The sequence below is a fragment of the Lissotriton helveticus genome, chromosome 5_1, assembly GCF_964261635.1.
Source record: "Lissotriton helveticus chromosome 5_1, aLisHel1.1, whole genome shotgun sequence".
Lineage (NCBI taxonomy): Eukaryota > Metazoa > Chordata > Amphibia > Caudata > Salamandridae > Lissotriton > Lissotriton helveticus.
The window spans coordinates 1,648,508,069-1,648,532,334 of NC_136065.1; the positions used below are offsets into that span (position 1 = coordinate 1,648,508,069).

The 24,266-nt window shown below is 44.2% G+C and overlaps 19 non-coding genes across 19 annotated transcripts; 17 read left to right on the top strand and 2 right to left on the bottom strand.

Moving 5' to 3' along the window:
* Positions 1-564: 564 nt before the first annotated feature.
* TRNAT-UGU (transfer RNA threonine (anticodon UGU)) lies at positions 565-636 on the top strand. Its single transcript has one exon. It is a non-coding gene; the product is annotated as a tRNA-Thr (tRNA).
* Positions 637-2,191: 1,555 nt separating this feature from the next.
* TRNAS-GCU (transfer RNA serine (anticodon GCU)) lies at positions 2,192-2,273 on the top strand. The gene has a single exon. It is a non-coding gene; the product is annotated as a tRNA-Ser (tRNA).
* A 1,115-nt stretch (positions 2,274-3,388) lies between these two features.
* Positions 3,389-3,460, top strand: TRNAT-UGU (transfer RNA threonine (anticodon UGU)). The gene has a single exon. It is a non-coding gene; the product is annotated as a tRNA-Thr (tRNA).
* Positions 3,461-4,629: 1,169 nt separating this feature from the next.
* TRNAI-UAU (transfer RNA isoleucine (anticodon UAU)) lies at positions 4,630-4,724 on the bottom strand. The gene is made up of 2 exons: positions 4,687-4,724; positions 4,630-4,665 (listed from the first exon to the last, which is right to left on the bottom strand). It is a non-coding gene; the product is annotated as a tRNA-Ile (tRNA).
* A 292-nt stretch (positions 4,725-5,016) lies between these two features.
* TRNAS-GCU (transfer RNA serine (anticodon GCU)) lies at positions 5,017-5,098 on the top strand. The gene has a single exon. It is a non-coding gene; the product is annotated as a tRNA-Ser (tRNA).
* A 1,116-nt stretch (positions 5,099-6,214) lies between these two features.
* On the top strand, positions 6,215-6,286 carry TRNAT-UGU (transfer RNA threonine (anticodon UGU)). The gene has a single exon. It is a non-coding gene; the product is annotated as a tRNA-Thr (tRNA).
* A 1,555-nt stretch (positions 6,287-7,841) lies between these two features.
* On the top strand, positions 7,842-7,923 carry TRNAS-GCU (transfer RNA serine (anticodon GCU)). The gene has a single exon. It is a non-coding gene; the product is annotated as a tRNA-Ser (tRNA).
* Positions 7,924-9,039: 1,116 nt separating this feature from the next.
* TRNAT-UGU (transfer RNA threonine (anticodon UGU)) lies at positions 9,040-9,111 on the top strand. The gene has a single exon. It is a non-coding gene; the product is annotated as a tRNA-Thr (tRNA).
* A 1,555-nt stretch (positions 9,112-10,666) lies between these two features.
* TRNAS-GCU (transfer RNA serine (anticodon GCU)) lies at positions 10,667-10,748 on the top strand. Its single transcript has one exon. It is a non-coding gene; the product is annotated as a tRNA-Ser (tRNA).
* Positions 10,749-11,864: 1,116 nt separating this feature from the next.
* Positions 11,865-11,936, top strand: TRNAT-UGU (transfer RNA threonine (anticodon UGU)). Its single transcript has one exon. It is a non-coding gene; the product is annotated as a tRNA-Thr (tRNA).
* Positions 11,937-13,480: 1,544 nt separating this feature from the next.
* TRNAS-GCU (transfer RNA serine (anticodon GCU)) lies at positions 13,481-13,562 on the top strand. The gene has a single exon. It is a non-coding gene; the product is annotated as a tRNA-Ser (tRNA).
* Positions 13,563-14,678: 1,116 nt separating this feature from the next.
* TRNAT-UGU (transfer RNA threonine (anticodon UGU)) lies at positions 14,679-14,750 on the top strand. The gene has a single exon. It is a non-coding gene; the product is annotated as a tRNA-Thr (tRNA).
* Positions 14,751-16,305: 1,555 nt separating this feature from the next.
* Positions 16,306-16,387, top strand: TRNAS-GCU (transfer RNA serine (anticodon GCU)). The gene has a single exon. It is a non-coding gene; the product is annotated as a tRNA-Ser (tRNA).
* A 1,116-nt stretch (positions 16,388-17,503) lies between these two features.
* On the top strand, positions 17,504-17,575 carry TRNAT-UGU (transfer RNA threonine (anticodon UGU)). The gene has a single exon. It is a non-coding gene; the product is annotated as a tRNA-Thr (tRNA).
* A 1,158-nt stretch (positions 17,576-18,733) lies between these two features.
* Positions 18,734-18,828, bottom strand: TRNAI-UAU (transfer RNA isoleucine (anticodon UAU)). The gene is made up of 2 exons: positions 18,791-18,828; positions 18,734-18,769 (listed from the first exon to the last, which is right to left on the bottom strand). It is a non-coding gene; the product is annotated as a tRNA-Ile (tRNA).
* Positions 18,829-19,120: 292 nt separating this feature from the next.
* Positions 19,121-19,202, top strand: TRNAS-GCU (transfer RNA serine (anticodon GCU)). The gene has a single exon. It is a non-coding gene; the product is annotated as a tRNA-Ser (tRNA).
* Positions 19,203-20,361: 1,159 nt separating this feature from the next.
* On the top strand, positions 20,362-20,433 carry TRNAT-UGU (transfer RNA threonine (anticodon UGU)). The gene has a single exon. It is a non-coding gene; the product is annotated as a tRNA-Thr (tRNA).
* A 1,556-nt stretch (positions 20,434-21,989) lies between these two features.
* TRNAS-GCU (transfer RNA serine (anticodon GCU)) lies at positions 21,990-22,071 on the top strand. Its single transcript has one exon. It is a non-coding gene; the product is annotated as a tRNA-Ser (tRNA).
* Positions 22,072-23,187: 1,116 nt separating this feature from the next.
* On the top strand, positions 23,188-23,259 carry TRNAT-UGU (transfer RNA threonine (anticodon UGU)). The gene has a single exon. It is a non-coding gene; the product is annotated as a tRNA-Thr (tRNA).
* Positions 23,260-24,266: the final 1,007 nt, after the last annotated feature.

Genomic DNA, 24,266 nt, shown 5'->3' on the forward strand with positions numbered 1-24,266 from the left:
ATTAAGGTTAGTTGCTTAAATAATGTATGTAGGGGAGGGCGGGAGGGAGGCGGGTGGCGGCCGAATCGGCTACGCACACGGAGTGGGCGTAGTGTTGCCGGCTACGCTGTCTACGCAAAATGCGTAGAAGGCAACACTACGCCTACTCCGTGGGCGTAGCCGATTCGGACGCCCAGGGTTACTTCTAACCAGTTTGGATAGATAGACTGATAAGAAAGCAGCTCTTACTCCTAAAGTTTCAGCCATCTCAAGTGTATGACTGTTGACATATGTCTGCCCCACAGAGACAGATCACTTCTAATAAGTGAGTTCTCTATCTGTCACTGATTGTGGACATACTAACTAGAGCTATCAGTATGGTCATAAATGTGAATACTCTTATGTTCTCAAATCAAAATGGAGTTTTTCCTACTTCCAAGAAAAGTGTCTTAAGCATGCTCTTCAATTTGTGCACGCATGTAGACATTCAAATGCAACTGCATTTCCATACAGAGTCTCAAAATCATAGATATCTTCATACCGCAGTAAGAATACATGAAGCGATTTACATACTGCAGGCAGGCTGGCCTTGTAGCTCAGTGGCAGAGCACTGGTCTTGTAAACCAGGGGTCATGAGTTCAAGCCTCATCAGGGCCTTTTTATATGTGAGTTTCTGTATGTTGTTTCCAAGTCATTCTTTCTAGGAGTCACACCTTGTCTTAAGTTTGCTTATTGACAAGCTTCTCTTTCCTGCTTTCATCGTATCAAGAAGACTTCATGAAAACCATTGAACCATAAACTATCGCCTCACCCCTTTCGATCGCCTGACGAACGCCTGACAAACGCCATTCTCACCCCGCCGGGCAAGCCCTGCCGGGCAAAGCCAAATAAGCCATGCATATTTGAAGTTCCTTTGAAAGTCAGAGCGAGGACTATGACCTCTGTTCCGACTGAGTCTGCATCCACAGAAAGGATGAAATAAGGATCTAGAAATTTCACCAAGGAGATGTGAACTTCATCCCCCTTAAAATACTTTTCCTCCCAGATGCCCCGGCTCTTAGTCAAATGAGGTTAATCTTCAAAACCCCACCCCCACTAACCATAAATATCCGACTCTCCTGCTGTCCATTCAAATGATACAAGGTATCTTGTACATAGAGAGAATGTGAGAAAAAGCAGAATCGCTTCATAGATTTGGTGACCTTGGATGGGTGGGCTGGATAAAGAAGTGAACCTGATTTCGGGAAAAGGAGTATCGTGATGGGGATGAGGAAAAGAGAACATGGACCACATTCACAAGTTAGAGAAATAAATATATTAGGTTGAATGGTTTTAAAAAGTTAACTTTGAGCATGAATTGTTTTTTTAAACTGCAAAGAATAAAAAAAATCAATGTGGGATTGGAGGCACAATCTGAGCAGAAAGCACCATAAGCTGCTATGGTGCAACTCTTATGTTGACTAGAAACATTAATATGATGACGCTCTCCTTTTGATATGTCTTTCAGTAAAATTTTATTGTAAGTAGCTGATACAGCACTGTTTGCAGCTCCTCAGTATATGGTTATCCCGTGACAACAATGTTTTCATCATATTTATTATTCTACAAATGTATTTTTAAATGCACTGATGTGGTGTTTGCATGCTATGCAAGACGGCACATCATGGAATTTTACAAGGAGCATCGAATAGGATTGTGATATTTGCACCTGGAAGAGTCGGACACGCAGATCCTGAAAAGAAGTAAAAACTCTCTAGCACGGGCCATCTTTCCCCTGAGTTTAATCTTTACTTTTAGTGAAATGGTTTATGAAAAACCAGTAAGCTGCTCCAGGTGAGGCTCAAACTCACAACCTTGGCATGCCTCAATGCAAGTACTGCTGTATAAGTACCGCGCGCTAACAGATTGCGCCACTGGAGCTCACTGTTCTCATATCTCCCCAGTTGAGCCATCTAGAGCTGACCAAGGAGATACTGGCACTGCTCCCTTATTCACTGTGCAAGATCGACTCACATGCTAGCATGTTATCATGACTATTAAAAACTACAGTCCTAATGGAACAGATTTGATAATTCTGCTATATCATGTGCTCTGTCTATTGAACACCACATATATTTGCCAGTTCTGACACAGTCTAGGAGAAACTTATGATTATTTGTAATTAGCACATCGTAAGAATTTTCTAAAAAATGAAACATAGTCACCTAAGGCAGACGAGGTGGCCGAGTGGTTAAGGCGATGGACTGCTAATCCATTGTGCTCTGCACGCGTGGGTTTGAATCCCACCTTCGTCGGAACGCCATCAGACACTCTTTTGAAGGTGGGCATGTCTCGTAGTACAATTACACTCTCTTTCAAGACACAGCCATAATCCACTAGAAGGGCCCAACTGACTATTCCATTTTGGCAATTATGTCAAATTAAGGGAAGTGTTTTGTGCTTAATTGAAATTAGATCTTTCATGAAGTGTCCAGAGGATTGCCTTTCCCTCACTCCTGGCCTTCTAACTAACCCTGGTCGTAGTGGGCGTAGTGGGGCTCCGCGGAGCTACGCGGAGTGGGCGAGAAGCTACGCCCACTCCCGCACTCGCGTAGCCCCACTACGCACCTCCCTCCCGCTCTCCCCTACATACATTATTTAAGCAACTACCCTTAATAAAACAATTTTAAAGAACTTACCGTGTCCGGGGCTCGTCCGGGACTCCCTCTTGGAATAGCGTCGTCCTGGATACCAATGCGCATGCGCGGGAGGCCGCGCATGCGCATTGGTATCCAGGAAGGGACGCTATTCCAAGAGGGAGCCCCGGAAGAGCCCCGGACATGGTAAGTGCTTTAAAAATTGTTTTATTAAGGTTAGTTGCTTAAATAATGTATGTAGGGGAGGGCGGGAGGGAGGCGGGTGGCGGCCGAATCGGCTACGCACACGGAGTGGGCGTAGTGTTGCCGGCTACGCTGTCTACGCAAAATGCGTAGAAGGCAACACTACGCCTACTCCGTGGGCGTAGCCGATTCGGACGCCCAGGGTTACTTCTAACCAGTTTGGATAGATAGACTGATAAGAAAGCAGCTCTTACTCCTAAAGTTTCAGCCATCTCAAGTGTATGACTGTTGACATATGTCTGCCCCACAGAGACAGATCACTTCTAATAAGTGAGTTCTCTATCTGTCACTGATTGTGGACATACTAACTAGAGCTATCAGTATGGTCATAAATGTGAATACTCTTATGTTCTCAAATCAAAATGGAGTTTTTCCTACTTCCAAGAAAAGTGTCTTAAGCATGCTCTTCAATTTGTGCACGCATGTAGACATTCAAATGCAACTGCATTTCCATACAGAGTCTCAAAATCATAGATATCTTCATACCGCAGTAAGAATACATGAAGCGATTTACATACTGCAGGCAGGCTGGCCTTGTAGCTCAGTGGCAGAGCACTGGTCTTGTAAACCAGGGGTCATGAGTTCAAGCCTCATCAGGGCCTTTTTATATGTGAGTTTCTGTATGTTGTTTCCAAGTCATTCTTTCTAGGAGTCACACCTTGTCTTAAGTTTGCTTATTGACAAGCTTCTCTTTCCTGCTTTCATCGTATCAAGAAGACTTCATGAAAACCATTGAACCATAAACTATCGCCTCACCCCTTCCGATCGCCTGACGAACGCCTGACAAACGCCATTCTCACCCCGCCGGGCAAGCCCTGCCGGGCAAAGCCAAATAAGCCATGCATATTTGAAGTTCCTTTGAAAGTCAGAGCGAGGACTATGACCTCTGTTCCGACTGAGTCTGCATCCACAGAAAGGATGAAATAAGGATCTAGAAATTTCACCAAGGAGATGTGAACTTCATCCCCCTTAAAATACTTTTCCTCCCAGATGCCCCGGCTCTTAGTCAAATGAGGTTAATCTTCAAAACCCCACCCCCACTAACCATAAATATCCGACTCTCCTGCTGTCCATTCAAATGATACAAGGTATCTTGTACATAGAGAGAATGTGAGAAAAAGCAGAATCGCTTCATAGATTTGGTGACCTTGGATGGGTGGGCTGGATAAAGAAGTGAACCTGATTTCGGGAAAAGGAGTATCGTGATGGGGATGAGGAAAAGAGAACATGGACCACATTCACAAGTTAGGGAAATAAATATATTAGGTTGAATGGTTTTAAAAAGTTAACTTTGAGCATGAATTGTTTTTTTAAACTGCAAAGAATAAAAAAAATCAATGTGGGATTGGAGGCACAATCTGAGCAGAAAGCACCATAAGCTGCTATGGTGCAACTCTTATGTTGACTACAAACATTAATATGATGACGCTCTTCTTTTGATATGTCTTTCATTTACATTTTATTGTTAGTAGCTGATACAGCACTGTTTGCAGCTCCTCAGTATATGGTTATCCCGTGACAACAATGTTTTCATCATATTTATTATTCTACAAATGTATTTTTAAATGCACTGATGTGGTGTTTGCATGCTATGCAAGACGGCACATCATGGAATGTTTATAAGGAGCATCGAATAGGATTGTGATATTTGCACCTGGAAGAGTCGGACACGCAGATCCTGAAAAGAAATAAAAACTCTCTAGCAAGGGCCGTCTTTCCCCTGAGTTTAATCTTTACTTTTAGTGAAATGGTTTATGAAAAACCAGTAAGCTGCTCCAGGTGAGGCTCGAACTCACAACCTCGGCATGCCTCAATGCAAGTACTGCTGTATAAGTACCGCGCGCTAACAGATTGTGCCACTGGAGCTCACTGTTCTCATATCCCAGCAGTTGAGCCATCTAGAGCTGACCAAGGAGATACTGGCACTGCTCCCTTATTCACTGTGCAAGATCGACTCACATGCTAGCATGTTATCATGACTATTAAAAACTACAGTCCTAATGGAACAGATTTGATAATTCTGCTATATCATGTGCTCTGTCTATTGAACACCACATATATTTGCCAGTTCTGACACAGTCTAGGAGAAACTTATGATTATTTGTAATTAGCACATCGTAAGAATTTCCTAAAAAATGAAACATAGTCACCTAAGGCAGACTAGGTGGCCAAGTGGTTAAGGCGATGGACTGCTAATCCATTGTGCTCTGCACGCGTGGGTTCGAATCCCACCTTCGTCGGAACGCCATCAGACACTCTTTTGAAGGTGGGCATGTCTCGTAGTACAATTACACTCTCTTTCAAGACACAGCCATAATCCACTAGAAGGGCCCAACTGACTATTCCATTTTGGCAATTATGTCAAATTAAGGGAAGTGTTTTGTGCTTAATTGAAATTAGATCTTTCATGAAGTGTCCAGAGGATTGCCTTTCCCTCACTCCTGGCCTTCTAACTAACCCTGGTCGTAGTGGGCGTAGTGGGGCTCCGCGGAGCTACGCGGAGTGGGCGAGAAGCTACGCCCACTCCCGCACTCCGCGTAGCCCCACTACGCACCTCCCTCCCGCTCTCCCCTACATACATTATTTAAGCAACTACCCTTAATAAAACAATTTTAAAGCACTTACCGTGTCCGGGGCTCGTCCGGGGCTCCCTCTTGGAATAGCGTCGTACTGGATACCAATGCGCATGCGCGGGAGGCCGCGCATGCGCATTGGTATCCAGGAAGGGACGCTATTCCAAGAGGGAGCCCCGGAAGAGCCCCGGACATGGTAAGTGCTTTAAAAATTGTTTTATTAAGGTTAGTTGCTTAAATAATGTATGTAGGGGAGGGCGGGAGGGAGGCGGGTGGCGGCCGAATCGGCTACGCACACGGAGTGGGCGTAGTGTTGCCGGCTACGCTGTCTACGCAAAATGCGTAGAAGGCAACACTACGCCTACTCCGTGGGCGTAGCCGATTCAGACGCCCAGGGTTACTTCTAACCAGTTTGGATAGATAGACTGATAAGAAAGCAGCTCTTACTCCTAAAGTTTCAGCCATCTCAAGTGTATGACTGTTGACATATGTCTGCCCCACAGAGACAGATCACTTCTAATAAGTGAGTTCTCTATCTGTCACTGATTGTGGACATACTAACTAGAGCTATCAGTATGGTCATAAATGTGAATACTCTTATGTTCTCAAATCAAAATGGAGTTTTTCCTACTTCCAAGAAAAGTGTCTTAAGCATGCTCTTCAATTTGTGCACGCATGTAGACATTCAAATGCAACTGCATTTCCATACAGAGTCTCAAAATCATAGATATCTTCATACCGCAGTAAGAATACATGAAGCGATTTACATACTGCAGGCAGGCTGGCCTTGTAGCTCAGTGGCAGAGCACGGGTCTTGTAAACCAGGGGTCATGAGTTCAAGCCTCATCAGGGCCTTTGTATATGTGAGTTTCTGTATGTTGTTTCCAAGTCATTCTTTCTAGGAGTCACACCTTGTCTTAAGTTTGCTTATTGACAAGCTTCCCTTTCCTGCTTTCATCGTATCAAGAAGACTTCATGAAAACCATTGAACCATAAACTATCGCCTCACCCCTTCCGATCGCCTGACGAACGCCTGACAAACGCCATTCTCACCCCGCCGGGCAAGCCCTGCCGGGCAAAGCCAAAAAAGCCATGCATATTTGAAGTTCCTTTGAAAGTCAGAGCGAGGACTATGACCTCTGTTCCGACTGAGTATGCATCCACAGAAAGGATGAAATAAGGATCTAGAAATTTCACCAAGGAGATGTGAACTTCATCCCCCTTAAAATACTTTTCCTCCCAGATGCCCCGGCTCTTAGTCAAATGAGGTTAATCTTCAAAACCCCACCCCCACTAACCATAAATATCCGACTCTCCTGCTGTCCATTCAAATGATACAAGGTATCTTGTACATAGAGAGAATGTGAGAAAAAGCAGAATCGCTTCATAGATTTGGTGACCTTGGATGGGTGGGCTGGATAAAGAAGTGAACCTGATTTCGGGAAAAGGAGTATCGTGATGGGGATGAGGAAAAGAGAACATGGACCACATTCACAAGTTAGAGAAATAAATATATTAGGTTGAATGGTTTTAAAAAGTTAACTCTGAGCATGAATTGTTTTTTTAAACTGCAAAGAATAAAAAAAATCAATGTGGGATTGGAGGCACAATCTGAGCAGAAAGCACCATAAGCTGCTATGGTGCAACTCTTATGTTGACTAGAAACATTAATATGATGACGCTCTCCTTTTGATATGTCTTTCAGTAAAATTTTATTGTAAGTAGCTGATACAGCACTGTTTGCAGCTCCTCAGTATATGGTTATCCCGTGACAACAATGTTTTCATCATATTTATTATTCTACAAATGTATTTTTAAATGCACTGATGTGGTGTTTGCATGCTATGCAAGACGGCACATCATGGAATTTTACAAGGAGCATCGAATAGGATTGTGATATTTGCACCTGGAAGAGTCGGACACGCAGATCCTGAAAAGAAGTAAAAACTCTCTAGCACGGGCCATCTTTCCCCTGAGTTTAATCTTTACTTTTAGTGAAATGGTTTATGAAAAACCAGTAAGCTGCGCCAGGTGAGGCTCAAACTCACAACCTTGGCATGCCTCAATGCAAGTACTGCTGTATAAGTACCGCGCGCTAACAGATTGCGCCACTGGAGCTCACTGTTCTCATATCTCCCCAGTTGAGCCATCTAGAGCTGACCAAGGAGATACTGGCACTGCTCCCTTATTCACTGTGCAAGATCGACTCACATGCTAGCATGTTATCATGACTATTAAAAACTACAGTCCTAATGGAACAGATTTGATAATTCTGCTATATCATGTGCTCTGTCTATTGAACACCACATATATTTGCCAGTTCTGACACAGTCTAGGAGAAACTTATGATTATTTGTAATTAGCACATCGTAAGAATTTCCTAAAAAATGAAACATAGTCACCTAAGGCAGACGAGGTGGCCGAGTGGTTAAGGCGATGGACTGCTAATCCATTGTGCTCTGCACGCGTGGGTTCGAATCCCACCTTCGTCGGAACGCCATCAGACACTCTTTTGAAGGTGGGCATGTCTCGTAGTACAATTACACTCTCTTTCAAGACACAGCCATAATCCACTAGAAGGGCCCAACTGACTATTCCATTTTGGCAATTATGTCAAATTAAGGGAAGTGTTTTGTGCTTAATTGAAATTAGATCTTTCATGAAGTGTCCAGAGGATTGCCTTTCCCTCACTCCTGGCCTTCTAACTAACCCTGGTCGTAGTGGGCGTAGTGGGGCTCCGCGGAGCTACGCGGAGTGGGCGAGAAGCTACGCCCACTCCCTCACTCCGCGTAGCCCCACTACGCACCTCCCTCCCGCTCTCCCCTACATACATTATTTAAGCAACTACCCTTAATAAAACAATTTTAAAGCACTTACCGTGTCCGGGGCTCGTCCGGGGCTCCCTCTTGGAATAGCGTCGTCCTGGATACCAATGCGCATGCGCGGGAGGCCGCGCATGCGCATTGGTATCCAGGAAGGGACGCTATTCCAAGAGGGAGCCCCGGAAGAGCCCCGGACATGGTAAGTGCTTTAAAAATTGTTTTATTAAGGTTAGTTGCTTAAATAATGTATGTAGGGGAGGGCGGGAGGGAGGCGGGTGGCGGCCGAATCGGCTACGCACACGGAGTGGGCGTAGTGTTGCCGGCTACGCTGTCTACGCAAAATGCGTAGAAGGCAACACTACGCCTACTCCGTGGGCGTAGCCGATTCGGACGCCCAGGGTTACTTCTAACCAGTTTGGATAGATAGACTGATAAGAAAGCAGCTCTTACTCCTAAAGTTTCAGCCATCTCAAGTGTATGACTGTTGACATATGTCTGCCCCACAGAGACAGATCACTTCTAATAAGTGAGTTCTCTATCTGTCACTGATTGTGGACATACTAACTAGAGCTATCAGTATGGTCATAAATGTGAATACTCTTATGTTCTCAAATCAAAATGGAGTTTTTCCTACTCCCAAGAAAAGTGTCTTAAGCATGCTCTTCAATTTGTGCACGCATGTAGACATTCAAATGCAACTGCATTTCCATACAGAGTCTCAAAATCATAGATATCTTCATACCGCAGTAAGAATACATGAAGCGATTTACATACTGCAGGCAGGCTGGCCTTGTAGCTCAGTGGCAGAGCACGGGTCTTGTAAACCAGGGGTCATGAGTTCAAGCCTCATCAGGGCCTTTTTATATGTGAGTTTCTGTATGTTGTTTCCAAGTCATTCTTTCTAGGAGTCACACCTTGTCTTAAGTTTGCTTATTGACAAGCTTCCCTTTCCTGCTTTCATCGTATCAAGAAGACTTCATGAAAACCATTGAACCATAAACTATCGCCTCACCCCTTTCGATCGCCTGACGAACGCCTGACAAACGCCATTCTCACCCCGCCGGGCAAGCCCTGCCGGGCAAAGCCAAATAAGCCATGCATATTTGAAGTTCCTTTGAAAGTCAGAGCGAGGACTATGACCTCTGTTCCGACTGAGTCTGCATCCACAGAAAGGATGAAATAAGGATCTAGAAATTTCACCAAGGAGATGTGAACTTCATCCCCCTTAAAATACTTTTCCTCCCAGATGCCCCGGCTCTTAGTCAAATGAGGTTAATCTTCAAAACCCCACCCCCACTAACCATAAATATCCGACTCTCCTGCTGTCCATTCAAATGATACAAGGTATCTTGTACATAGAGAGAATGTGAGAAAAAGCAGAATCGCTTCATAGATTTGGTGACCTTGGATGGGTGGGCTGGATAAAGAAGTGAACCTGATTTCGGGAAAAGGAGTATCGTGATGGGGATGAGGAAAAGAGAACATGTACCACATTCACAAGTTAGAGAAATAAATATATTAGGTTGAATGGTTTTAAAAAGTTAACTTTGAGCATGAATTGTTTTTTTAAACTGCAAAGAATAAAAAAAATCAATGTGGGATTGGAGGCACAATCTGAGCAGAAAGCACCATAAGCTGCTATGGTGCAACTCTTATGTTGACTAGAAACATTAATATGATGACGCTCTCCTTTTGATATGTCTTTCAGTAAAATTTTATTGTAAGTAGCTGATACAGCACTGTTTGCAGCTCCTCAGTATATGGTTATCCCGTGACAACAATGTTTTCATCATATTTATTATTCTACAAATGTATTTTTAAATGCACTGATGTGGTGTTTGCATGCTATGCAAGACGGCACATCATGGAATTTTACAAGGAGCATCGAATAGGATTGTGATATTTGCACCTGGAAGAGTCGGACACGCAGATCCTGAAAAGAAGTAAAAACTCTCTAGCACGGGCCATCTTTCCCCTGAGTTTAATCTTTACTTTTAGTGAAATGGTTTATGAAAAACCAGTAAGCTGCTCCAGGTGAGGCTCAAACTCACAACCTTGGCATGCCTCAATGCAAGTACTGCTGTATAAGTACCGCGCGCTAACAGATTGCGCCACTGGAGCTCACTGTTCTCATATCTCCCCAGTTGAGCCATCTAGAGCTGACCAAGGAGATACTGGCACTGCTCCCTTATTCACTGTGCAAGATCGACTCACATGCTAGCATGTTATCATGACTATTAAAAACTACAGTCCTAATGGAACAGATTTGATAATTCTGCTATATCATGTGCTCTGTCTATTGAACACCACATATATTTGCCAGTTCTGACACAGTCTAGGAGAAACTTATGATTATTTGTAATTAGCACATCGTAAGAATTTCCTAAAAAATGAAACATAGTCACCTAAGGCAGACGAGGTGGCCGAGTGGTTAAGGCGATGGACTGCTAATCCATTGTGCTCTGCACGCGTGGGTTCGAATCCCACCTTCGTCGGAACGCCATCAGACACTCTTTTGAAGGTGGGCATGTCTCGTAGTACAATTACACTCTCTTTCAAGACACAGCCATAATCCACTAGAAGGGCCCAACTGACTATTCCATTTTGGCAATTATGTCAAATTAAGGGAAGTGTTTTGTGCTTAATTGAAATTAGATCTTTCATGAAGTGTCCAGAGGATTGCCTTTCCCTCACTCCTGGCCTTCTAACTAACCCTGGTCGTAGTGGGCGTAGTGGGGCTCCGCGGAGCTACGCGGAGTGGGCGAGAAGCTACGCCCACTCCCGCACTCCGCGTAGCCCCACTACGCACCTCCCTCCCGCTCTCCCCTACATACATTATTTAAGCAACTACCCTTAATAAAACAATTTTAAAGAACTTACCGTGTCCGGGGCTCGTCCGGGGCTCCCTCTTGGAATAGCGTCGTCCTGGATACCAATGCGCATGCGCGGGAGGCCGCGCATGCGCATTGGTATCCAGGAAGGGACGCTATTCCAAGAGGGAGCCCCGGAAGAGCCCCGGACATGGTAAGTGCTTTAAAAATTGTTTTATTAAGGTTAGTTGCTTAAATAATGTATGTAGGGGAGGGCGGGAGGGAGGCGGGTGGCGGCCGAATCGGCTACGCACACGGAGTGGGCGTAGTGTTGCCGGCTACGCTGTCTACGCAAAATGCGTAGAAGGCAACACTACGCCTACTCCGTGGGCGTAGCCGATTCGGACGCCCAGGGTTACTTCTAACCAGTTTGGATAGATAGACTGATAAGAAAGCAGCTCTTACTCCTAAAGTTTCAGCCATCTCAAGTGTATGACTGTTGACATATGTCTGCCCCACAGAGACAGATCACTTCTAATAAGTGAGTTCTCTATCTGTCACTGATTCTGGACATACTAACTAGAGCTATCAGTATGGTCATAAATGTGAATACTCTTATGTTCTCAAATCAAAATGGAGTTTTTCCTACTTCCAAGAAAAGTGTCTTAAGCATGCTCTTCAATTTGTGCACGCATGTAGACATTCAAATGCAACTGCATTTCCATACAGAGTCTCAAAATCATAGATATCTTCATACCGCAGTAAGAATACATGAAGCGATTTACATACTGCAGGCAGGCTGGCCTTGTAGCTCAGTGGCAGAGCACTGGTTTTGTAAACCAGGGGTCATGAGTTCAAGCCTCATCAGGGCCTTTTTATATGTGAGTTTCTGTATGTTGTTTCCAAGTCATTCTTTCTAGGAGTCACACCTTGTCTTAAGTTTGCTTATTGACAAGCTTCCCTTTCCTGCTTTCATCGTATCAAGAAGACTTCATGAAAACCATTGAACCATAAACTATCGCCTCACCCCTTCCGAACGCCTGACAAACGCCATTCTCACCCCGCCGGGCAAGCCCTGCCGGGCAAAGCCAAATAAGCCATGCATATTTGAAGTTCCTTTGAAAGTCAGAGCGAGGACTATGACCTCTGTTCCGACTGAGTCTGCATCCACAGAAAGGATGAAATAAGGATCTAGAAATTTCACCAAGGAGATGTGAACTTCATCCCCCTTAAAATACTTTTCCTCCCAGATGCCCCGGCTCTTAGTCAAATGAGGTTAATCTTCAAAACCCCACCCCCACTAACCATAAATATCCGACTCTCCTGCTGTCCATTCAAATGATACAAGGTATCTTGTACATAGAGAGAATGTGAGAAAAAGCAGAATCGCTTCATAGATTTGGTGACCTTGGATGGGTGGGCTGGATAAAGAAGTGAACCTGATTTCGGGAAAAGGAGTATCGTGATGGGGATGAGGAAAAGAGAACATGGACCACATTCACAAGTTAGAGAAATAAATATATTAGGTTGAATGGTTTTAAAAAGTTAACTCTGAGCATGAATTGTTTTTTTAAACTGCAAAGAATAAAAAAAATCAATGTGGGATTGGAGGCACAATCTGAGCAGAAAGCACCATAAGCTGCTATGGTGCAACTCTTATGTTGACTAGAAACATTAATATGATGACGCTCTCCTTTTGATATGTCTTTCAGTAAAATTTTATTGTAAGTAGCTGATACAGCACTGTTTGCAGCTCCTCAGTATATGGTTATCCCGTGACAACAATGTTTTCATCATATTTATTATTCTACAAATGTATTTTTAAATGCACTGATGTGGTGTTTGCATGCTATGCAAGACGGCACATCATGGAATTTTACAAGGAGCATCGAATAGGATTGTGATATTTGCACCTGGAAGAGTCGGACACGCAGATCCTGAAAAGAAGTAAAAACTCTCTAGCACGGGCCATCTTTCCCCTGAGTTTAATCTTTACTTTTAGTGAAATGGTTTATGAAAAACCAGTAAGCTGCGCCAGGTGAGGCTCAAACTCACAACCTTGGCATGCCTCAATGCAAGTACTGCTGTATAAGTACCGCGCGCTAACAGATTGCGCCACTGGAGCTCACTGTTCTCATATCTCCCCAGTTGAGCCATCTAGAGCTGACCAAGGAGATACTGGCACTGCTCCCTTATTCACTGTGCAAGATCGACTCACATGCTAGCATGTTATCATGACTATTAAAAACTACAGTCCTAATGGAACAGATTTGATAATTCTGCTATATCATGTGCTCTGTCTATTGAACACCACATATATTTGCCAGTTCTGACACAGTCTAGGAGAAACTTATGATTATTTGTAATTAGCACATCGTAAGAATTTCCTAAAAAATGAAACATAGTCACCTAAGGCAGACGAGGTGGCCGAGTGGTTAAGGCGATGGACTGCTAATCCATTGTGCTCTGCACGCGTGGGTTCGAATCCCACCTTCGTCGGAACGCCATCAGACACTCTTTTGAAGGTGGGCATGTCTCGTAGTACAATTACACTCTCTTTCAAGACACAGCCATAATCCACTAGAAGGGCCCAACTGACTATTCCATTTTGGCAATTATGTCAAATTAAGGGAAGTGTTTTGTGCTTAATTGAAATTAGATCTTTCATGAAGTGTCCAGAGGATTGCCTTTCCCTCACTCCTGGCCTTCTAACTAACCCTGGTCGTAGTGGGCGTAGTGGGGCTCCGCGGAGCTACGCGGAGTGGGCGAGAAGCTACGCCCACTCCCTCACTCCGCGTAGCCCCACTACGCACCTCCCTCCCGCTCTCCCCTACATACATTATTTAAGCAACTACCCTTAATAAAACAATTTTAAAGCACTTACCGTGTCCGGGGCTCGTCCGGGGCTCCCTCTTGGAATAGCGTCGTCCTGGATACCAATGCGCATGCGCGGGAGGCCGCGCATGCGCATTGGTATCCAGGAAGGGACGCTATTCCAAGAGGGAGCCCCGGAAGAGCCCCGGACATGGTAAGTGCTTTAAAAATTGTTTTATTAAGGTTAGTTGCTTAAATAATGTATGTAGGGGAGGGCGGGAGGGAGGCGGGTGGCGGCCGAATCGGCTACGCACACGGAGTGGGCGTAGTGTTGCCGGCTACGCTGTCTACGCAAAATGCGTAGAAGGCAACACTACGCCTACTCCGTGGGCGTAGCCGATTCGGACGCCCAGGGTTACTTCTAACCAGTTTGGATAGATAGACTGATAAGAAAGCAGCTCTTACTCCTAAAGTTTCAGCCATCTCAAGTGTATGACTGTTGACATATGTCTGCCCCACAGAGACAGATCACTTCTAATAAGTGAGTTCTCTATCTGTCACTGATTGTGGACATACTAACTAGAGCTATCAGTATGGTCATAAATGTGAATACTCTTATGTTCTCAAATCAAAATGGAGTTTTTCCTACTCCCAAGAAAAGTGTCTTAAGCATGCTCTTCAATTTGTGCACGCATGTAGACATTCAAATGCAACTGCATTTCCATACAGAGTCTCAAAATCATAGATATCTTCATACCGCAGTAAGAATACATGAAGCGATTTACATACTGCAGGCAGGCTGGCCTTGTAGCTCAGTGGCAGAGCACGGGTCTTGTAAACCAGGGGTCATGAGTTCAAGCCTCATCAGGGCCTTTTTATATGTGAGTTTCTGTATGTTGTTTCCAAGTCATTCTTTCTAGGAGTCACACCTTGTCTTAAGTTTGCTTATTGACAAGCTTCCCTTTCCTGCTTTCATCGTATCAAGAAGACTTCATGAAAACCATTGAACCATAAACTATCGCCTCACCCCTTTCGATCGCCTGACGAACGCCTGACAAACGCCATTCTCACCCCGCCGGGCAAGCCCTGCCGGGCAAAGCCAAATAAGCCATGCATATTTGAAGTTCCTTTGAAAGTCAGAGCGAGGACTATGACCTCTGTTCCGACTGAGTCTGCATCCACAGAAAGGATGAAATAAGGATCTAGAAATTTCACCAAGGAGATGTGAACTTCATCCCCCTTAAAATACTTTTCCTCCCAGATGCCCCGGCTCTTAGTCAAATGAGGTTAATCTTCAAAACCCCACCCCCACTAACCATAAATATCCGACTCTCCTGCTGTCCATTCAAATGATACAAGGTATCTTGTACATAGAGAGAATGTGAGAAAAAGCAGAATCGCTTCATAGATTTGGTGACCTTGGATGGGTGGGCTGGATAAAGAAGTGAACCTGATTTCGGGAAAAGGAGTATCGTGATGGGGATGAGGAAAAGAGAACATGTACCACATTCACAAGTTAGAGAAATAAATATATTAGGTTGAATGGTTTTAAAAAGTTAACTTTGAGCATGAATTGTTTTTTTAAACTGCAAAGAATAAAAAAAATCAATGTGGGATTGGAGGCACAATCTGAGCAGAAAGCACCATAAGCTGCTATGGTGCAACTCTTATGTTGACTAGAAACATTAATATGATGACGCTCTCCTTTTGATATGTCTTTCAGTAAAATTTTATTGTAAGTAGCTGATACAGCACTGTTTGCAGCTCCTCAGTATATGGTTATCCCGTGACAACAATGTTTTCATCATATTTATTATTCTACAAATGTATTTTTAAATGCACTGATGTGGTGTTTGCATGCTATGCAAGACGGCACATCATGGAATTTTACAAGGAGCATCGAATAGGATTGTGATATTTGCACCTGGAAGAGTCGGACACGCAGATCCTGAAAAGAAGTAAAAACTCTCTAGCACGGGCCATCTTTCCCCTGAGTTTAATCTTTACTTTTAGTGAAATGGTTTATGAAAAACCAGTAAGCTGCTCCAGGTGAGGCTCAAACTCACAACCTTGGCATGCCTCAATGCAAGTACTGCTGTATAAGTACCGCGCGCTAACAGATTGCGCCACTGGCGCTCACTGTTCTCATATCTCCCCAGTTGAGCCATCTAGAGCTGACCAAGGAGATACTGGCACTGCTCCCTTATTCACTGTGCAAGATCGACTCACATGCTAGCATGTTATCATGACTATTAAAAACTACAGTCCTAATGGAACAGATTTGATAATTCTGCTATATCATGTGCTCTGTCTATTGAACACCACATATATTTGCCAGTTCTGACACAGTCTAGGAGAAACTTATGATTATTTGTAATTAGCACATCGTAAGAATTTCCTAAAAAATGAAACATAGTCACCTAAGGCAGACGAGGTGGCCGAGTGGTTAAGGCGATGGACTGCTAATCCATTGTGCTCTGCACGCGTGGGTTCGAATCCCACCTTCGTCGGAACGCCATCAGACACTCTTTTGAAGGTGGGCATGTCTCGTAGTACAATTACACTCTCTTTCAAGACACAGCCATAATCCACTAGAAGGGCCCAACTGACTATTCCATTTTGGCAATTATGTCAAATTAAGGGAAGTGTTTTGTGCTTAATTGAAATTAGATCTTTCATGAAGTGTCCAGAGGATTGCCTTTCCCTCACTCCTGGCCTTCTAACTAACCCTGGTCGTAGTGGGCGTAGTGGGGCTCCGCGGAGCTACGCGGAGTGGGCGAGAAGCTACGCCCACTCCCGCACTCCGCGTAGCCCCACTACGCACCTCCCTCCCGCTCTCCCCTACATACATTATTTAAGCAACTACCCTTAATAAAACAATTTTAAAGAACTTACCGTGTCCGGGGCTCGTCCGGGGCTCCCTCTTGGAATAGCGTCGTCCTGGATACCAATGCGCATGCGCGGGAGGCCGCGCATGCGCATTGGTATCCAGGAAGGGACGCTATTCCAAGAGGGAGCCCCGGAAGAGCCCCGGACATGGTAAGTGCTTTAAAAATTGTTTTATTAAGGTTAGTTGCTTAAATAATGTATGTAGGGGAGGGCGGGAGGGAGGCGGGTGGCGGCCGAATCGGCTACGCACACGGAGTGGGCGTAGTGTTGCCGGCTACGCTGTCTACGCAAAATGCGTAGAAGGCAACACTACGCCTACTCCGTGGGCGTAGCCGATTCGGACGCCCAGGGTTACTTCTAACCAGTTTGGATAGATAGACTGATAAGAAAGCAGCTCTTACTCCTAAAGTTTCAGCCATCTCAAGTGTATGACTGTTGACATATGTCTGCCCCACAGAGACAGATCACTTCTAATAAGTGAGTTCTCTATCTGTCACTGATTCTGGACATACTAACTAGAGCTATCAGTATGGTCATAAATGTGAATACTCTTATGTTCTCAAATCAAAATGGAGTTTTTCCTACTTCCAAGAAAAGTGTCTTAAGCATGCTCTTCAATTTGTGCACGCATGTAGACATTCAAATGCAACTGCATTTCCATACAGAGTCTCAAAATCATAGATATCTTCATACCGCAGTAAGAATACATGAAGCGATTTACATACTGCAGGCAGGCTGGCCTTGTAGCTCAGTGGCAGAGCACTGGTTTTGTAAACCAGGGGTCATGAGTTCAAGCCTCATCAGGGCCTTTTTATATGTGAGTTTCTGTATGTTGTTTCCAAGTCATTCTTTCTAGGAGTCACACCTTGTCTTAAGTTTGCTTATTGACAAGCTTCCCTTTCCTGCTTTCATCGTATCAAGAAGACTTCATGAAAACCATTGAACCATAAACTATCGCCTCACCCCTTCCGAACGCCTGACAAACGCCATTCTCACCCCGCCGGGCAAGCCCTGCCGGGCAAAGCCAAATAAGCCATGCATATTTGAAGTTCCTTTGAAAGTCAGAGCGAGGACTATGACCTCTGTTCCGACTGAGTCTGCATCCACAGAAAGGATGAAATAAGGATCTAGAAATTTCACCAAGGAGATGTGAACTTCATCCCCCTTAAAATACTTTTCCTCCCAGATGCCCCGGCTCTTAGTCAAATGAGGTTAATCTTCAAAAACCCACCCCCACTAACCATAAATATCCGACTCTCCTGCTGTCCATTCAAATGATACAAGGTATCTTGTACATAGAGAGAATGTGAGAAAAAGCAGAATCGCTTCATAGATTTGGTGACCTTGGATGGGTGGGCTGGATAAAGAAGTGAACCTGATTTCGGGAAAAGGAGTATCGTGATGGGGATGAGGAAAAGAGAACATGGACCACATTCACAAGTTAGAGAAATAAATATATTAGGTTGAATGGTTTTAAAAAGTTAACTTTGAGCATGAATTGTTTTTTTAAACTGCAAAGAATAAAAAAAATCAATGTGGGATTGGAGGCACAATCTGAGCAGAAAGCACCATAAGCTGCTATGGTGCAACTCTTATGTTGACTAGAAACATTAATATGATGACGCTCTTCTTTTGATATGTCTTTCAGTTAAATTTTATTGTAAGTAGCTGATACAGCACTGTTTGCAGCTCCTCAGTATATGGTTATCCCGTGACAACAATGTTTTCATCATATTTATTATTCTACAAATGTATTTTTAAATGCACTGATGTGGTGTTTGCATGCTATGCAAGACGGCACATCATGGAATGTTTATAAGGAGCATCGAATAGGATTGTGATATTTGCACCTGGAAGAGTCGGACACGCAGATCCTGAAAAGAAGTAAAAACTCTCTAGCAAGGGCCGTCTTTCCCCTGAGTTTAATCTTTACTTTTAGTGAAATGGTTTATGAAAAACCAGTAAGCTGCTCCAGGTGAGGCTCGAACTCACAACCTCGGCATTCCTCAATGCAGGTACTGCCGTATAAGTACCGCGCGCTAACCGATTGCGCCACTGGAGCTCACTGTTCTCATACCTCCCCAGTTGAGCCATCTAGAGCTGACCAAGTAGATACTGGCACTGCTCCCTTATTCACTGTGCAAGATCGACTCACATGCTAGCATGTTATCATGACTATTAAAAACTACAGTCCTAATGGAACAGATTTGATAATTCTGCTATATCATGTGCTCTGTCTATTGAACACCACATATATTTGCCAGTTCTGACACAGTCTAGGAGAAACTTATGATTATTTGTAATTAGCACATCGTAAGAATTTCCTAAAAAATGAAACATAGTCACCTAAGGCAGACGAGGTGGCCGAGTGGTTAAGGCGATGGACTGCTAATCCATTGTGCTCTGCACGCGTGGGTTCGAATCCCACCTTCGTCGGAACGCCATCAGACACTCTTTTGAAGGTGGGCATGTCTCGTAGTACAATTACACTCTCTTTCAAGACACAGCCATAATCCACTAGAAGAGCCCAACTGACTATTCCATTTTGGCAATTATGTCAAATTAAGGGAAGTGTTTTGTGCCTAATTGAAATTAGATCTTTCATGAAGTGTCCAGAGGATTGCCTTTCCCTCACTCCTGGCCTTCTAACTAACCCTGGTCGTAGTGGGCGTAGTGGGGCTCCGCGGAGCTACGCGGAGTGGGCGAGAAGCTACGCCCACTCCCGCACTCCGCGTAGCCCCACTACGCACCTCCCTCCCGCTCTCCCCTACATACATTATTTAAGCAACTACCATTAATAAAACAATTTTAAAGCACTTACCGTGCCCGGGGCTCGTCCGGGGCTCCCTCTTGGAATAGCGTCGTCCTGGATACCAATGCGCATGCGGGGAGGCCGCGCATGCGCATTTCTACCGAGAAATGCGCATGTGCGGGAGGCCGCGCATGCGCATTGGTATCCAGGAAGGGACGCTATTCCAAGAGGGAGCCCCGGAAGAGCCCTGGACATGGTAAGTGCTTTAAAAATTGTTTTATTAAGGTTAGTTGCTTAAATAATGTATGTAGGGGAGGGCGGGAGGGAGGCGGGTGGCGGCCGAATCGGCTATGCACACGGAGTGGGCGTAGTGTTGCCGGCTACGCTGTCTACGCAAAATTCGTAGAAGGCAACACTACGCCTACTCCGTGGGCGTAGCCGATTCGGACGCCCAGGGTTACTTCTAACCAGTTTGGATAGATAGACTGATAAGAAAGCAGCTCTTACTCCTAAAGTTTCAGCCATCTCAAGTGTATGACTGTTGACATATGTCTGCCCCACAGAGACAGATCACTTCTAATAAGTGAGTTCTCTATCTGTCACTGATTGTGGACATACTAACTAGAGCTATCAGTATGGTCATAAATGTGAATACTCTTATGTTCTCAAATCAAAATGGAGTTTTTCCTACTTCCAAGAAAAGTGTCTTAAGCATGCTCTTCAATTTGTGCACGCATGTAGACATTCAAATGCAACTGCATTTCCATCCAGAGTCTCAAAATCATAGATATCTTCATACCGCAGTAAGAATACATGAAGCGATTTACATACTGCAGGCAGGCTGGCCTTGTAGCTCAGTGGCAGAGCACTGGTCTTGTAAACCAGGGGTCATGAGTTCAAGCCTCATCAGGGCCTTTTTATATGTGAGTTTCTGTATGTTGTTTCCAAGTCATTCTTTCTAGGAGTCACACCTTGTCTTAAGTTTGCTTATTGACAAGCTTCCCTTTCCTGCTTTCATCGTATCAAGAAGACTTCATGAAAACCATTGAACCATAAACTATCGCCTCACCCCTTCCGATCGCCTGACGAACGCCTGACAAACTCCATTCTCACCCCGCCGGGCAAGCCCTGCCGGGCAAAGCCAAATAAGCCATGCATATTTGAAGTTCCTTTGAAAGTCAGAGCGAGGACTATGACCTCTGTTCCGACTGAGTCTGCATCCACAGAAAGGATGAAATAAGGATCTAGAAATTTCACCAAGGAGATGTGAACTTCATTCCCCTTAAAATACTTTTCCTCCCAGATGCCCCGGCTCTTAGTCAAATGAGGTTAATCTTCAAAACCCCACCCCCACTAACCATAAATATCCGACTCTCCTGCTGTCCATTCAAATGATACAAGGTATCTTGTACATAGAGAGAATGTGAGAAAAAGCAGAATCGCTTCATAGATTTGGTGACCTTGGATGGGTGGGCTGGATAAAGAAGTGAACCTGATTTCGGGAAAAGGAGTATCGTGATGGGGATGAGGAAAAGAGAACATGGACCACATTCACAAGTTAGAGAAATAAATATATTAGGTTGAATGGTTTTAAAAAGTTAACTTTGAGCATGAATTGTTTTTTTAAACTGCAAAGAATAAAAAAAATCAATGTGGGATTGGAGGCACAATCTGAGCAGAAAGCACCATAAGCTGCTATGGTGCAACTCTTATGTTGACTAGAAACATTAATATGATGACGCTCTTCTTTTGATATGTCTTTCAGTTAAATTTTATTGTAAGTAGCTGATACAGCACTGTTTGCAGCTCCTCAGTATATGGCTATCCCGTGACAACAATGTTTTCATCATATTTATTATTCTACAAATGTATTTTTAAATGCACTGATGTGGTGTTTGCATGCTATGCAAGACGGCACATCATGGAATGTTTATAAGGAGCATCGAATAGGATTGTGATATTTGCACCTGGAAGAGTCGGACACGCAGATCCTGAAAAGAAGTAAAAACTCTCTAGCAAGGGCCGTCTTTCCCCTGAGTTTAATCTTTACTTTTAGTGAAATGGTTTATGAAAAACCAGTAAGCTGCTCCAGGTGAGGCTCTAACTCACAACCTCGGCATGCCTCAATGCAAGTACTGCTGTATAAGTACCGCGCACTAACCGATTGCTCCACTGGAGCTCACTGCTCTCATATCTCCCCAGTTGAGCCATCTAGAGCTGACCAAGTAGATACTGGCATTGCTCCCTTATTCACTGTGCAAGATCGACTCACATGCTAGCATGTTATCATGACTATTAAAAACTACAGTCCTAATGGAACAGATTCGATAATTCTGCTATATCATGTGCTCTGTCTATTGAACACCACATATATTTGCCAGTTCTGACACAGTCTAGGAGAAACTTATGATTATTTGTAATTAGCACATCGTAAGAATTTCCTAAAAAATGAAACATAGTCACCTAAGGCAGACGAGGTGGCTGAGTGGTCAAGGCGATGGACTGCTAATCCATTGTGCTCTGCACGCGTGGGTTCGACTCCCACCTTCGTCGGAACGCCATCAGACACTCTTTTGAAGGTGGGCATGTATCGTAGTACAATTACACTCTCTTTCAAGACACAGCCATAATCCACTAGAAGGGCCCAACTGACTATTCCATTTTGGCAATTATGTCAAATTAAGGGAAGTTTTTTGTGCTTAATTGAAATTAGATCTTTCATGAAGTGTCCAGAGGATTGCCTTTCCCTCACTCCTGGCCTTCTCACTAACCCTGGTCGTAGTGGGCGTAGTGGGGCTCCGCGGAGCTACGCGGAGTGGGCGAGAAGCTACGCCCACTCCCGCACTCCGCGTAGCCCCAATACGCACCTCCCTCCCGCTCTCCCCTACATACATTATTTAAGCAACTACCATTAATAAAACAATTTTAAAGCACTTACCGTGTCCGGGGCTCGTCCGGGGCTCCCTCTTGGAATAGCGTCGTCCTGGATACCAATGCGCATGCGCGGGAGGCCGCGCATGCGCATTGGTATCCAGGAAGGGACGCTATTCCAAGAGGGAGCCCCGGAAGAGCCCCGGACATGGTAAGTGCTTTAAAAATTGTTTTATTAAGGTTAGTTGCTTAAATAATGTATGTAGGGGAGGGCGGGAGGGAGGCGGGTGGCGGCCGAATCGGCTACGCACACGGAGTGGGCGTAGTGTTGCCGGCTACGCTGTCTACGCAAAATGCGTAGAAGGCAACACTACGCCTACTCCGTGGGCGTAGCCGATTCGGACGCCCAGGGTTACTTCTAACCAGTTTGGATAGATAGACTGATAAGAAAGCAGCTCTTACTCCTAAAGTTTCAGCCATCTCAAGTGTATGACTGTTGACATATGTCTGCCCCACAGAGACAGATCACTTCTAATAAGTGAGTTCTCTATCTGTCACTGATTGTGGACATACTAACTAGAGCTATCAGTATGGTCATAAATGTGAATACTCTTATGTTCTCAAATCAAAATGGAGTTTTTCCTACTTCCAAGAAAAGTGTCTTAAGCATGCTCTTCAATTTGTGCACGCATGTAGACATTCAAATGCAACTGCATTTCCATACAGAGTCTCAAAATCATAGATATCTTCATACCGCAGTAAGAATACATGAAGCGATTTACATACTGCAGGCAGGCTGGCCTTGTAGCTCAGTGGCAGAGCACTGGTCTTGTAAACCAGGGGTCATGAGTTCAAGCCTCATCAGGGCCTTTTTATATGTGAGTTTCTGTATGTTGTTTCCAAGTCATTCTTTCTAGGAGTCACACCTTGTCTTAAGTTTGCTTATTGACAAGCTTCCCTTTCCTGCTTTCATCGTATCAAGAAGACTTCATGAAAACCATTGAACCATAAACTATCGCCTCACCCCTTCCGATCGCCTGACGAACGCCTGACAAACGCCATACTCACCCCGCCGGGCAAAGCCAAATAAGCCATGCATATTTGAAGTTCCTTTGAAAGTTAGAGCGAGGACTATGACCTCTGTTCCGACTGAGTCTGCATCCACAGAAAGGATGAAATAAGGATCTAGAAATTTCACCAAGGAGATGTGAACTTCATCCCCCTTAAAATACTTTTCCTCCCAGATGCCCCTGCTCTTAGTCAAATGAGGTTAATCTTCAAAACCCCACCCCCACTAACCATAAATATCCGACTCTCCTGCTGTCCATTCAAATGATACAAGGTATCTTGTACATAGAGAGAATGTGAGAAAAAGCAGAATCGCTTCATAGATTTGGTGACCTTGGATGGGTGGGCTGGATAAAGAAGTGAACCTGATTTTGGGAAAAGGAGTATCGTGATGGGGATGAGGAAAAGAGAACATGGACCACATTCACAAGTTAGAGAAATAAATATATTAGGTTGAATGGTTTTAAAAAGTTAACTTTGAGCATGAATTGTTTTTTTAAACTGCAAAGAATAAAAAAAATCAATGTGGGATTGGAGGCACAATCTGAGCAGAAAGCACCATAAGCTGCTATGGTGCAACTCTTATGTTGACTAGAAACATTAATATGATGACGCTGTTCTTTTGATATGTCTTTCAGTTAAATTTTATTGTAAGTAGCTGATACAGCACTGTTTGCAGCTCCTCAGTATATGGTTATCCCGTGACAACAATGTTTTCATCATATTTATTATTCTACAAATGTATTTTTAAATGCACTGATGTGGTGTTTGCATGCTATGCAAGACGGCACATCATGGAATGTTTATAA